Consider the following 13,046-nt stretch of genomic DNA (forward strand, 5'->3'; position numbering starts at 1 on the left):
GTATTCGGAATTAGTGCTTGACATTAAAATACATACATTCGCATGAGACGGACTAGAAGGCTGATGATTTTGAAATTTAGCTGTTTTTATAACTAATCTATAAATATTCACCGTAACACTAACTAATATGTATGCATTTTCGTGACGTACATTTATGATATTTACTCCCAATACAATTCCAACCAATCACATTTCAGCAATTTTAAACAAGCACGTGGTTCAAATTACTAAATGGTAAAACCGGAAAAAATAATAAATAAATAATCTTGAAGTATAGTCATATGATATTTTAGTTTGTTATACTGTGGCAGTATCAATTATTTAACCTGGAACGAAGGATGACAGAGAAACGACAATCGACATTGCATTCTTTCTTTCATAACCACTCGGTAACAAACTCGTGATAATGTAAACATGTATCTTCTTCCAACTTACTGTGTACAGTTTCATTACATGAATACTTATCACTGGAATCTTAGTCTCGATTTTTTTTTCAACCGAAAGGTTTTCTTACTCACTTTACATGAGTACGCCAATTGCTCTCAGGCTACTGAACGAGGTGAACATATTTTCATTTGCCATACAATCCTTTCATAAATATTTATAATTGATTATTATATTATCGACATAGAAGACATATCAGACTTCTTACATCTATAAAAGTAATCGTATTCACTGAACCAGCGACGAACATGACTACACCGAATCGTTTCTTAAACCGAATGGCATAAGTTTGATGCGCTAACAGACACACTTGGCATCATTATCCCTATCTTATATTCGTATAATGCACAGTTCACATGTATTGAAGCGTACCTTGTCGTGTGGATGAATACATGTCAGTGCCAGAACGTCGACTAAAAGACGGCTTTCAGGAAATTAGACGTGCACATACAATATCGAATAACATACATACTAATATACTTATAGTAAACACTGAAAATCCGGTAAAATGGTATGCTCATGGGATATGGGAGTGATAACTAAAAGGTAGCACACAGTATAATGTTATTAAAATTATCATGGTCTTAATAGAGTGTTGATATCTCTAAGAGCAATGGTCAATGGCAATGATTACATGTGATATTATTCAAGGTAAAAAGCATTTAGTTTATACTTGTTTCTAACCATTGTTAGAACTGATTGAAGTGATTGTTTTTGTTCTTGACAAGATGGCCGACGTCTGAGGCACTTTTATATAGTCTAATATACTCACTAATCAAATCTGCTGAAGATAGTTAAAACAAGTCTTGAATTGAGCATTAATTAGTTATAATTTGCATAAAGCAATTTTTTCTTTCCAATGTTTCAAAATCGTCAATATTACATTGATTTATTTATCGGTTCGTATTGTTTGCTGTTGTCTATCTTCCTTCTAACAGATGGCACATACAAGACAATCTCTCTGGATGCAGAGCGATGTATAATTGATGCCACGCAAAGACGTCGCCTGAGGGCAGTGCCATCTCGATTCACATCACATGACAGATAAAGCCCAGAGATTAGTTTTGGGTGCACTCACTTTAGCCGTGCAAGCGATATGGCAGTATTAATTGGCTTTGCTATAGTGCGATAGCTTTACGTTGAGCAAATCAATAACGCTCCCGAAAACTCCAAAGTGCTATTTATCTCAATCGTTTTACACTCATTTAACTTCACCTTATCAGAACTAGATCGATTCCTTTTTCATATTTTCCGGTGGGCTTTGACACGTGACTTGATGAATGAAAGTTATGTATGCGATCATGCGGTAAACGTTTTTATGATCCGTTTTTTTAAACGTATGCATTAGCAAAGCTACTGGACGTTAATTGCAGTTGCACTTGGTTCATTACGCCAATATAACTAGTGGGGATACAGGTCAGTATAAGGTCATGTGTATTGGTTTACACTTTTTGAATTAAATCCACTTTAAAAGATGGCCAACGTAATCGACAGCGAATTCACCATTTCTCAGAGATCGTCGTTTCATTTAAAAAATATCATCCGTTGTTTTGCCGATACGGCTTGTTCTGCGTACCCACGTGTGAACAGTGCATGCGCCTACGGTTACATAAACCCTGGAAATAGACATATTAATAAATTATACTTTTTGAAGGCGCCCATTTTAATCAGAATATATTATTATACATCACGACAATAACAAAATATGAAACATAGCCCAAGCAAAATTGATTGTAATAAAATATAAATTAATATAACTCGTGTGGGTGGGGGTTATGGATGTGACATTCTCATCACGTGACTAGCAATAGTTTTGCGCCAAACAACTGAATCATTTCCTTCGCTCGCGTAATAGTAGTGTTCACACACAACTCCTTCGCACGGGCTAAGAGGTCAAGTACCTTAGTCCGGCTAAGATAACGTGGGTGAACGTTTATCAACTTTTAACTTAGCTTTGGTATTTTATAACCATAGAACTAACATGTATACCTTCATAGTTACTGTACTGAATAATCATAGTGAAAATGACAAGTTTGGACGTTCCTTGGCCCGTGCTAGCCACTGTTTCATTGTAACAACACTTTTTATACGAACCAACGATTCGCAGAATAACAAGCTGTGTTCATTCTACTGATGAGCTAAAAGGGCGATTTGTGGTTGAATGCATCACATGCGATTTCTATAGGTCATTGACCAATTGTTCTCCTATGCAAAACGCAAAACACGTCCGCTGTGATAACAAACAACCTGCGATGAGGCCACACACAGTCCCTCAACAACACTGAAAATTGTTGAGGGACTGTGGGCCACAGAAAACAACCGCAATATTACTCGTACATAACGGTCTGCTTGAGATCGAGGTGCTAGTAAAAGTCCGAGGTAATTAGTCACGGGTTTTGTTCACTATGTCGGATATGTGCAAGAGATCGATGATTATGATCACTATCACTATCAATAACTGAAAATGCTGTTTTTGTCGAACTCGTCTGAGTATTCCGTTTGATGGAATTTTCTAATACTGCACTGTTTATTTTGGTGCGTACCATACCATTCTATGCACATGCGCATTACTGGTTTCGATTTTTCATCCAACGAATAACGAATAATTCGACTTGGTCTACAGCATGGAATATCGAAAAACAATATTACAAATGACATGTTTTCGTTCATATTGCATCTTTAGAGGAACTTTTTTTTTCTGTCGATGCTCAGTAGCGGATTCTTTTATCGCATATACGTCCTTCGGTTCTACTCACCGGGACTCCCAATATATTATTCAGTAATACAACTTTTGACATCAGCTTTTAAAAGTGTTATTATACATTTTCAGTGAGATGATGATTGGGACAACAGTGGTGGTTTCAAGTTTCTGACCTTGTTATGATACCAATAGCTAAAACACGGACATCTCTTATACGACAAACTAATCTATGATCAGGTTCATATCATTTCCGCAAGTTGGTTTGGCCTAGAAATTGAAACACGATTAGCATGCGATCCTCCCGAGGGGGCTAACATGAGATAAGACTTGTCGACACTGAAACTTGAAGAAAGATTTCGTTCCCCGTGGCAATCGCGTCATGACGCAGTGAAATCAACTCCTCTCATCCACGTCATTTGGTAAAATATTGCGGATATGCTTATAAATTATTTTGTTTTAATCAGCTTTTGTCCAAGAATCATGTCATATGTCTGTGGAAAAAACAAGAAATGTATGTATCTTTACACTAAATCATAAATTTTATTATGAATGTTATGTTATTGTATTCGGTGTGTTTTATGTGTTATTTTCGGATAGATTTTCGGGTTGTTTTATGAATCAGAATGATATTAGATTGGTGACACATGCTGAACGGATTATATTCACTCTTTTCTAAACACTTGATATCACAATTTGTTTGTATACCTCTGTGTCTATTTATGATTTGATCGGGTTTTTAATGTATTGTTTGTGTATTTCGGTTGTAGTTGTTTTGTGTTTATAAACTTATTTTTTCCTTATGCGACTTTTATTTAATGATCGACGTTTGGACTATAGTTACTGTTATTTTCAATATATATAGAATTCAGAATTGTATCCACTCGTGATTGCAGGGGAAACACGTATTACAACACAGTTATATTTGTACGACACTTTCAAACAATTCCATAGCTAAAATAATTTTGATTGATCTACGGTGCGCATGCACATCGTATCGTGCATATCCAAGCACATCGATTCAGTACAATTTTTTTCAGCATACCAAAATTGGCCCACTCTGTACTGTTCACGTCATCGGAATTGCAATTTAATGGGATTATTTGGCGTCAAACATTTTTTATGGAAATTGAACAATTTGAACTTTGAACCCTGAACAATATGGCGAGTATTAGCGAACTTAGCGGTTCGGCATTCACTATTTCTGAAACAATGTGTTTATTAAAGCGGGAGGGTCGCCATCTGCGCACGCGCGGGAGTTGAGTCCCAAGCGATGATAACAACACACGCTAAAAACGTAAAGGCTCATGGGTAGATGCTTGTTTGTGAACATTAACACGCTATGGCCATCTGACGGCTTCCGCTTGAACGTTGGTACCGGTATTACTGTTTTTGCAGCATATTCAGTGTTATATTGCATAAGTCGCCACGTGGTACTACAATGGTTCATTTGAAGATGTATTTCCATACTTGGTTAAGTTATTATAGTGTAATATTGTGATATCTTGTCTAATCACATCTAGAAACACAAACGTACACTATATACTAAAGAAATGCATAGACCTTAAATGGAAAATGCCACAGTTTAAAATTACGTTTGAAGGAAATGTGCCGAGAAGAAAACAAAATATCCCTCTTTACCATTTCAAAGAAACGCATAATTGAATTATACATAGTTTCTATAATTATTCCGGGGTCATTGACCTTGTTTGTAAATGTATGCATACTTAGGGGTGCTATTAATTTAAAATTAATTTAACAGATTGGTACGTGTTTAATTAATCACAAATGACTGAGGCTGTTCACATGCAATTTCCGTCACTTCTATATTTGTTTTTTATCAAGCTAGTTTACAACTTAGTTAAAGTGCAGTGTTACCAAAGACATACATACGAACCGTAACAACCTTATACTGATATTCCTTTATCTCATTGACAATGTATGTTATCACGCTTCGCTACATAACGCCATATAAATAAAGTTATTCCCAGTCAGGTACACTGTTAGTGTGATGATATGATTTTTAATAAGATTAAGGTCAGATTAAGGTCACCCAAGTTATGTCATGTATGCATTATTAATGACTCTCCTCTATTAAAAGCCTGGTTATTCAATCAGTTGCAAACTTCAGCATGTTTTCATTTAACATAGTGTTCATGTTTTATTGAAAACGTGTCTAACAGTTCCAGTGAACAAATCCCACGAGTAACTCCACGCCGTAACGTTTAGCAATGTTGATCGAAACAGCAGTCTCTTTTACAGTTAGTGTATTGGTCAAAGGTGTGACTGGGTCGCCTACATGCCTTAATCGATCAAGTGTGTTTCTCCTCATCGGAACGTAGACTTTGATTAAACATCTCCCGTTCCGTCAAATTGGAGAGTGATGTGCTTTGACCCTGCGTATATTTACGAGACACACATGTCTAACATGTATACACACTGACAGTGTCTTAAGTACACTTAGCAATAAGTCATATTAGCATCGTGTTAGTCACCGTATATCGGGAAACGGAATTTTAAGGTCAGTATATGTTACGACATTGAATGTAGATATCGATTTGGCAATTGAAAATCACACTCGTATTGCCATATATTCACTGCATTGATTTTCGCAGTTGAACTGGTAATATTCAATTCCATCTACAGTTCAGTTATTTGATACTGGGAGTATGATATTCCTTGCCGCTGGTCCGATTCAACCAAACAATCCATGATTCTCATGTCCGAATCACAAGTATATACGGAGTGCGACATAAGAGTATCGATGAATTACTGTCAAGAAATCAATAAAGGCATGATAATCTACAACTATTTATATTTTAAGATGTTATTATATGCAATCGATATGATATGTGTTTTAACCATTTCATTCAAACTAATTTTGTCGTTAATAAATTTAAACAATCAAATTATTATTATGTTGTAACAAGGTATAATTTAAATGCCACCAATGCGAATATTAAGTTTCAGCGGTTTTAGTTAACACTAATGTTTGTACTAGTTGAATAGAACACGGCAATGCTATGCTGTTAAAAATATAACACACGCAAAAGAGTAGAGTGAAAAACTATAATTTTAGGACTTTATTTAAAAAGCATCGTTAAAAGGTAGGTCACATTTTTTAACTATCACTGGATGATGATTTGTAACTTTTGTATAGTGTTTATTTTGCCTTGAAGGCGATATCTGGAGTTCTCCATACATATTAAGTAGCCTGCTACCAGCAATCGATAAACACACACACAGACCAGCGTGTGCTCGCCTATGGCTACAATTTTGGAATACACCCTACTGAATCAAATCAGAAAGGATTCCATGACTGTGATCACGGTATGACTCATCGTTAGCGCACTAGTTTGGGATAAATTCGAATTACATCCATTGTTTTGAGCGGAAAGTCACGCATTCTTCTAATTTAAAAGTAATATATATATTAGTTGAATAATATAACGGTGCTAATTTTACGCGATGTTCTGCCTTCAAGCTTAAGTTATTTCTCCCCTGTAGTAATATGTGTGTTTGTTTACGCAATCTCAACGATTAGTATGTAGCACTGTTGTTTTGAATCAGGACAAATATTTCTAAATGCGTTAGTTTCTACAACATCGTACGGGTTTTTACGGTGATGAATGCCTTTGAAGATCATTGCCAAATGTTTATTTCCATTACCTTGTTAGAGGTTCCGTAGTAAATTACACAAATATTTATCCTGAACCAGAGTAACTATTTAAATTAAAAAGTGTATTTATTGCCAACAGCGCTAAACAGTGTATATTTATGAAGTTTCCTGCTCCCCCGGACCACCTAGTCAGAAAACAAATCAAGTAGTGATCAAGTAATTACTGATATACGATCATCCATTCGTTTGTGTTTCAAATAGCTTGCAGGTGTACGCCGCTATGTGTATATAGTGATTACTATGAAGAGTTGAATGAATGCAGTTATTCTGTTTGACATAACTCTGGGGCTATATTCGTGATGCATCCACTAACTGAAATAATGAGCTGACCCTTTTTTTAATGAGAAGCAACTATCAGACCCAATATTCACAACAATTTCGCTGAATTCATATCCAGAGTTGACTTTGAGCTAACGCGAAACGGTCATCAACGCTAGAGACGTTTACAATCAAATCTTTGTCTATCTGCGTTGCATTAGAAGCAGTTGTACTAAGCAAAACGTCATACCTCAAGTATTCTCCGTTTACAGAGTGTAAATACCTGAACAAGCAATAATTATCAACATGCCAGTAGATTTTTATTATTTGGAAAACTAAAAATGATCAAAAAGCGTTTTTTATTCACTGCATGCAATTAAAGTAATTGCACGGAGCAATATCCAACAACTTTGGGAAGCCATGATAAGCAATAGACAGATAAGATACGAAGTTAGTCTTGGAGTGAATGAGGCATACGTACATTGTGAGCAAGAACCAATTAATGATGTAAGACTGCCACGAACGTAACTCCAGACATTAGATACGTGAACATGAATTATTCAAATGCAAATTCCCAATAGCGTTGCCTGTAACCACATTCACTGATTGCATAACATACCCCAGAGAAAACTAATTAAATACATTAAACTGTGGTTTAACCTTTGCAATAACAAGCATATTTTCAATTTGAGGGTATTTTATCTCTAGGCGCGCGCATTTGGGGAATTCAAAAATGCGAATGTCTCCCATTTGTCTGATTAAAATAAAAATGTACGCTAAACACTTATTAGTTAAATTAATGCGAATCAGGATATTCTACGGTTCGTTCCTGAGAGTCGGACACGCAAAATAATCTGTGAGTGGAAGGGAGAAATAAGTAGATACAATCGAATGTGCTTAGTACATGCTTATATATTAGATAAGACACGCCTTGCTATCGAGAGAAAAAGGGTAAACTCACCGATAAGTAATAAATGTTAATATTTAACAAGACTTACATTTGAAACATTTTACATAGTAGACGAGTGATCAAATATCCAGTATGGGTTTCTATTTTGCAGCTGTACATGCTGTCGTCATAAAGATTGAATGGAATAATATCTATTTGTAACATGTTAACCCTCGCCCGTACGATACAAAATGTGCAGGAAATTAATTACACGACTCAGGAAGTATATGTGATACTGTGGGGTGCAGATATGAACTGTCATGTTAACTTAATCTCTGCCATAATATGAAAAAGACCGTTACGTATAACATTCATGACATATTAATCGTTGCGTAGGACTGCAGGTATACATCACCAATTTTTAGAAAGATTTGTGTAGATAATGCGAACGCAATTGAATTCCTCCTCATTGCCGAATTAATATACCTATAAGTAATAATCTTCGTCTATTCACAGGGAGCCCAGGAACTATAATCAACTGTAATACTAGTACCAGTCTCTATGAGCGGCGTAAAATACCAGGTTGAAGAATATTAGTTGCTCCTTCGAATTTTGTTTTGTGATTGGTTGTTGACAAATGCTGAACAGGCCACGCCTCCAACTGTGCCGTGCGTTCGGGCAAACCGTTAGGAATTCCTAAATGGAGTAAATTTGTGTAGTTTTCATGATTTATTCTGCAGATATCGGTAAAATGTAGGTAGGGCTTTGGCGAAATTTGAAGAAGCAACTAATATTCTTCAACCTGGTATTTTTTTATATTTTATTTTTCATTCTTTTCGTCTGTTTTTTCGAGTTTAAAAAACGTGAGCTGGCTGGAGCCTTCCTCCCTTGTCCATTTCTTACACTAGATACCAGCCGACCCCCCCCCCCCCGCTCATAGAGACTGCGTATTACAGTTGATTATAGTTCCTGGGCTCCCTGTGGTCTATTTTAACTTTGTGAAAAATATGCACTGGTATATATTGAACATCTTCTGTCTAGTGTGTATATGTGATTATTTGTAGAGACATTCATTTGAATCGTCAGAATGCGTTCACAAACAATGTAGAAAGAACTCTGATTGCTTGCAAACATCACACTGACACGATCAGTTAAATATCAGTGTATACTGACGATAATCAACAGGCACTGAGCATGCTTTTTAGCTATTGCAACCTGATTTATCACGACGTTAACGCAAAAACAAGCAGTTACAGTCTGACCACCACCCATTAAAATGTATCGCGACGATTTTACAATAAACATCAATGTTGTATTTCAAGGTATACGATTACACTTACTTGTCCGTGGTGTGTTATTTTTATCAAGGAGCTAGGACGTATGCACGTTTTCACACTGAAGATATTTAACGTCAACCCTTTTTTGTATGAAGTACAGTCATCGACTGTTTTAACACATATCAGGAAACTATAATGACATACTTTGTCGATGTTACTATATATAGATGGCTAAAACGGCAATCAAACGTCTTATAACATGCTTCTTTAAAGGTCAAACTCTCACATTGCACAAATATCTTGATTAATGTTTTAACAGAAAAACGATGCACCACAAGTATTTTCATTCGGTTTCTCCTACAGAAATACGCACCATGCATCTATAAAAGTGTGTTTTAGATGACTTCAACATAATCAGTCTACGTTCTAATATTAATATTGTTGATGATGAACAGTTCTAATAGGTTACCATTAATATTTTATCACCGATGAGTTTTTCGTCTGTTTGTATTAGAACTATATCTCGGTAGGAAGCTTCAACAGTCAACTAGCTTTGCAACTTTTCAGCAAGTTGCCGAGCTTTGAAAACATGAAATATCGGGTCGGGATATTTCATACATATCGTAACTTCGAGTAAAAATAAAAAAAATATTTAAATTATAGAAATGAAGTGAAATAACATTCAGTTTTCTCATAAAAATGTTATTCGATTAGTAGTAATCTACGTCAGTCATAATCTTTGATTGACTCATCATGATGTAAACATACTCCTCCACGAACCAGAGCGGGAGTCTACCGAGAGGTCGCGTAATTAACCTTTGTAAGATGCGTGAATCTGATTAGAAGCGCTCAAAAGGTTGGCGTAATACGTGACAAATGATCATAAACAAAATGAAAAGTTGTGCTGGCGATCGGGGAAAATGGCCGATGCATTTTTGAAGCTTTTCCACAGTTCTTTCTGTCACAATTTTTTTCGGTATGTGGCCTTGTACTGAACTATTTATGCTGACTATTGCTTATATTGTACCGGTGCGTATTTGATTCCATGCGTCCGTTCCTTTGACGCACAGCACGGAGCCTTTGCCTCAAGCATTGGTAACCCTGTTTAACATATTGAAATCATTGTTTTGACTATTAAAGTCTCACCAGTTCAAAAATCAGTGACCCAAAGACCTACCGTAAATACAGTTTCTATGTTTTTGAAAATCTATGTTGTATTACTGAGAGCTCAAACTCCGCCTGGGAGAAAATCTTCTACTGTTGAACGTGATGCAGCTATAACGAGCAATTTGATTGGCCAATCTATTGAAGACATTATCTACAGTATTGCAAAAAGGGCATACTCAAGTTTACGTTGGCTATACAGAATCTGTTAAAGTGTAGTGGTTAGGCGATGGCCATGAAAATGAACTTTGTATGGCGAAGATGAGATTGACTATATTTTATAACAAATTGATTTTGATATGCAATATATATACAATAACATCTTTGAAAAAAGAAATCAAAATACTGTTCTTCTCTCATCGACATCTAATATAATTGTTATTTCAGGGTAATAGGTCTGCAAACAAATGTTCTTGCGCAAACCAGCCGTTATTAACATGCACGTTATAGTTCTAAGTCACAACCATGCAGTTCATTGTACTTACCCGTCAGCGAACGTGACATGTTAATTGCTTCATATTACTAACAAATTAGACATAGACCCCCACATCGTCCACAGTTCCCAACTCTGTTTGGTAGTGATTATCTCTGTCGGATACTAGTCAAACTTGTCTACCTAATCACTCTGTCTAATGTCTCAAGCTGGTATCTTTCCTGCAACGGAAATCACGACATAGTTGATTATGAACATATAGAATATATTTATTTTTAGGTTTTTTTTCTCGCAATTCAAAAATAACGACTACATTGTGCAGGGTATTATTGTACTCCTAATTAAAATATGTCAAGCTAATCATGCTGAGATTTTTCTTTGAAGTTGGTTGTAAAGTGATTTATCTACCGTTGTATTTTGAGGTAATTTACAGATTAATTTGATTGATAAAACGATCCTTGGCCAAATAGCACTTTGATTCAGAATTACCGATACTGTAGGCAAGTTAGCAATTATAAAAACAATGTTTATAGTACTGTTCTGTGACACCTATAATTAATTTTACAACTAAAAGTACCACCGATAAATTTACCCAATCAAAGACTAACATAGAAGATAACATTCATTTCACTAAAAATACGTTTACGTAAATATATAAGAAGTGATTTGATTCACCATGCTTTATAATACATATATTATTCATTGTAAATATGTAAATAGTCTTCGATTAGAACGTTTTCAGATAAAAACATGTCACGCTTAAAATTATAAATAATTTATTTTTATCTGGTTGTTTGAAGGACATGTGTGTTGCACACCAGAAGACCGCAGGCGTACACAACGATGAACTTTACAATATTATGTAAATCGATGGGACTAAATTAGTCAGTAGAAGACATATTGAACACATCATAAATTTTAATTTCTATGAAAAACATACGCCTAAGCAATTGCGATTAAATTTACGCTATGTTTCATGATTGTAATTAAATATTTTAGTTGACTCATGAATTCCACATCTTTTTGCATTGTGGGGATCTCGTCTCCATTGCAAATAACCAAGACTATCAGACAATGGAATTACAATTCATATAGTTCATCGTGAAATTTGACGAGTCCATAAATTCCACAGAATGTGTGTCCGTATTGGTTTCTCAGATGTCCTTGCACTTGCGTGAATCAGAAGTATATTGTTGACGACCTGAGTAAAATACGCGGGATATTGGTTTAGCTAATCGCACGAATAACCGAATAACAGCCACACATACGGTCATCAAATTGTAAATAGCACGAGTTACACTTGAAACAACACAGCTTTGAGGTGTGATTAATGTCTTATACTATTACGATCCGACAAAAAAAAAACACGAACTAGACACACACTTCTTCGTTTCATTGATGTCAGTGGGTCAGTGCCATTTGCATAAATACGATATGCTCCGATCAGTGCATTGTCCTGCATATCACGTGGCGAAACAAGATGTGCAAAACACATATCAGCAATGTGAATGTTTCAAACTGAAATTCAATTATCACATTAACATTTCACAACTAGTTGACAAATCACTAAAATACAACAGGTACTACAGGTAAATGTCAATGTATACTGTATTTTATTTAAATCTATTTACACTTCTTGCAAATACGTGTGTGTACAAGCGTCTTGCAATAATTGCAGCGAGAAACGGCGCCAATAAACCTGGTAGAGATTAAATAAACGTTAATTTAACGTTGGTGGTGCTATTCACGCAATCGATTCTAACAAACGTAAAGGTGTTAGCGCCACCAAATTTGTATTACAGTTTTTTTGCGTAGCAATGGGGGCGTTTTTCAGAAGCATAAGAAACAATTGAAAGTAGGAAATTCGATCAACCCAAATTACCGGAAAACATCAATTTTGAGAGGCTTCCCTGTGCCGGATGTTCGCAACCAATGCATGACATAATGCCATGGCAAAGCAATGCTCTATGACAGCGTGATGACTTGAGATCCCCATCAACTAATCAAAGTCTGGGCGGTTGATGACGATATGAGAATATATCTTCTTCGATACTGGTAACGGTAACTGATTTCGTTAAGGTGATCTGATCAGGTAAAAAAAATCGATTGAAGGAAACCAGAACGGAACTAAAACCATTAAACCATTATCAATCGAGTTCCCAAGATCAATTTGTTTTATGTAATATTTGTGTTTAGTAACCCGC

General features: G+C 35.7%; 1 protein-coding gene across 1 annotated transcript in view; it reads left to right on the forward strand.

The window, feature by feature from the left end:
* Positions 1-13,046, forward strand: part of LOC100366629 (atrial natriuretic peptide receptor 1-like) — a 76,121-nt gene that overhangs the window by 16,110 nt on the left and 46,965 nt on the right. The window lies entirely within an intron of this gene.

The sequence above is a fragment of the Saccoglossus kowalevskii genome, chromosome 21 (genome assembly GCF_978046115.1).
Source record: "Saccoglossus kowalevskii chromosome 21, keSacKowa6.1, whole genome shotgun sequence".
NCBI classification, from domain to species: Eukaryota; Metazoa; Hemichordata; class Enteropneusta; family Harrimaniidae; genus Saccoglossus; species Saccoglossus kowalevskii.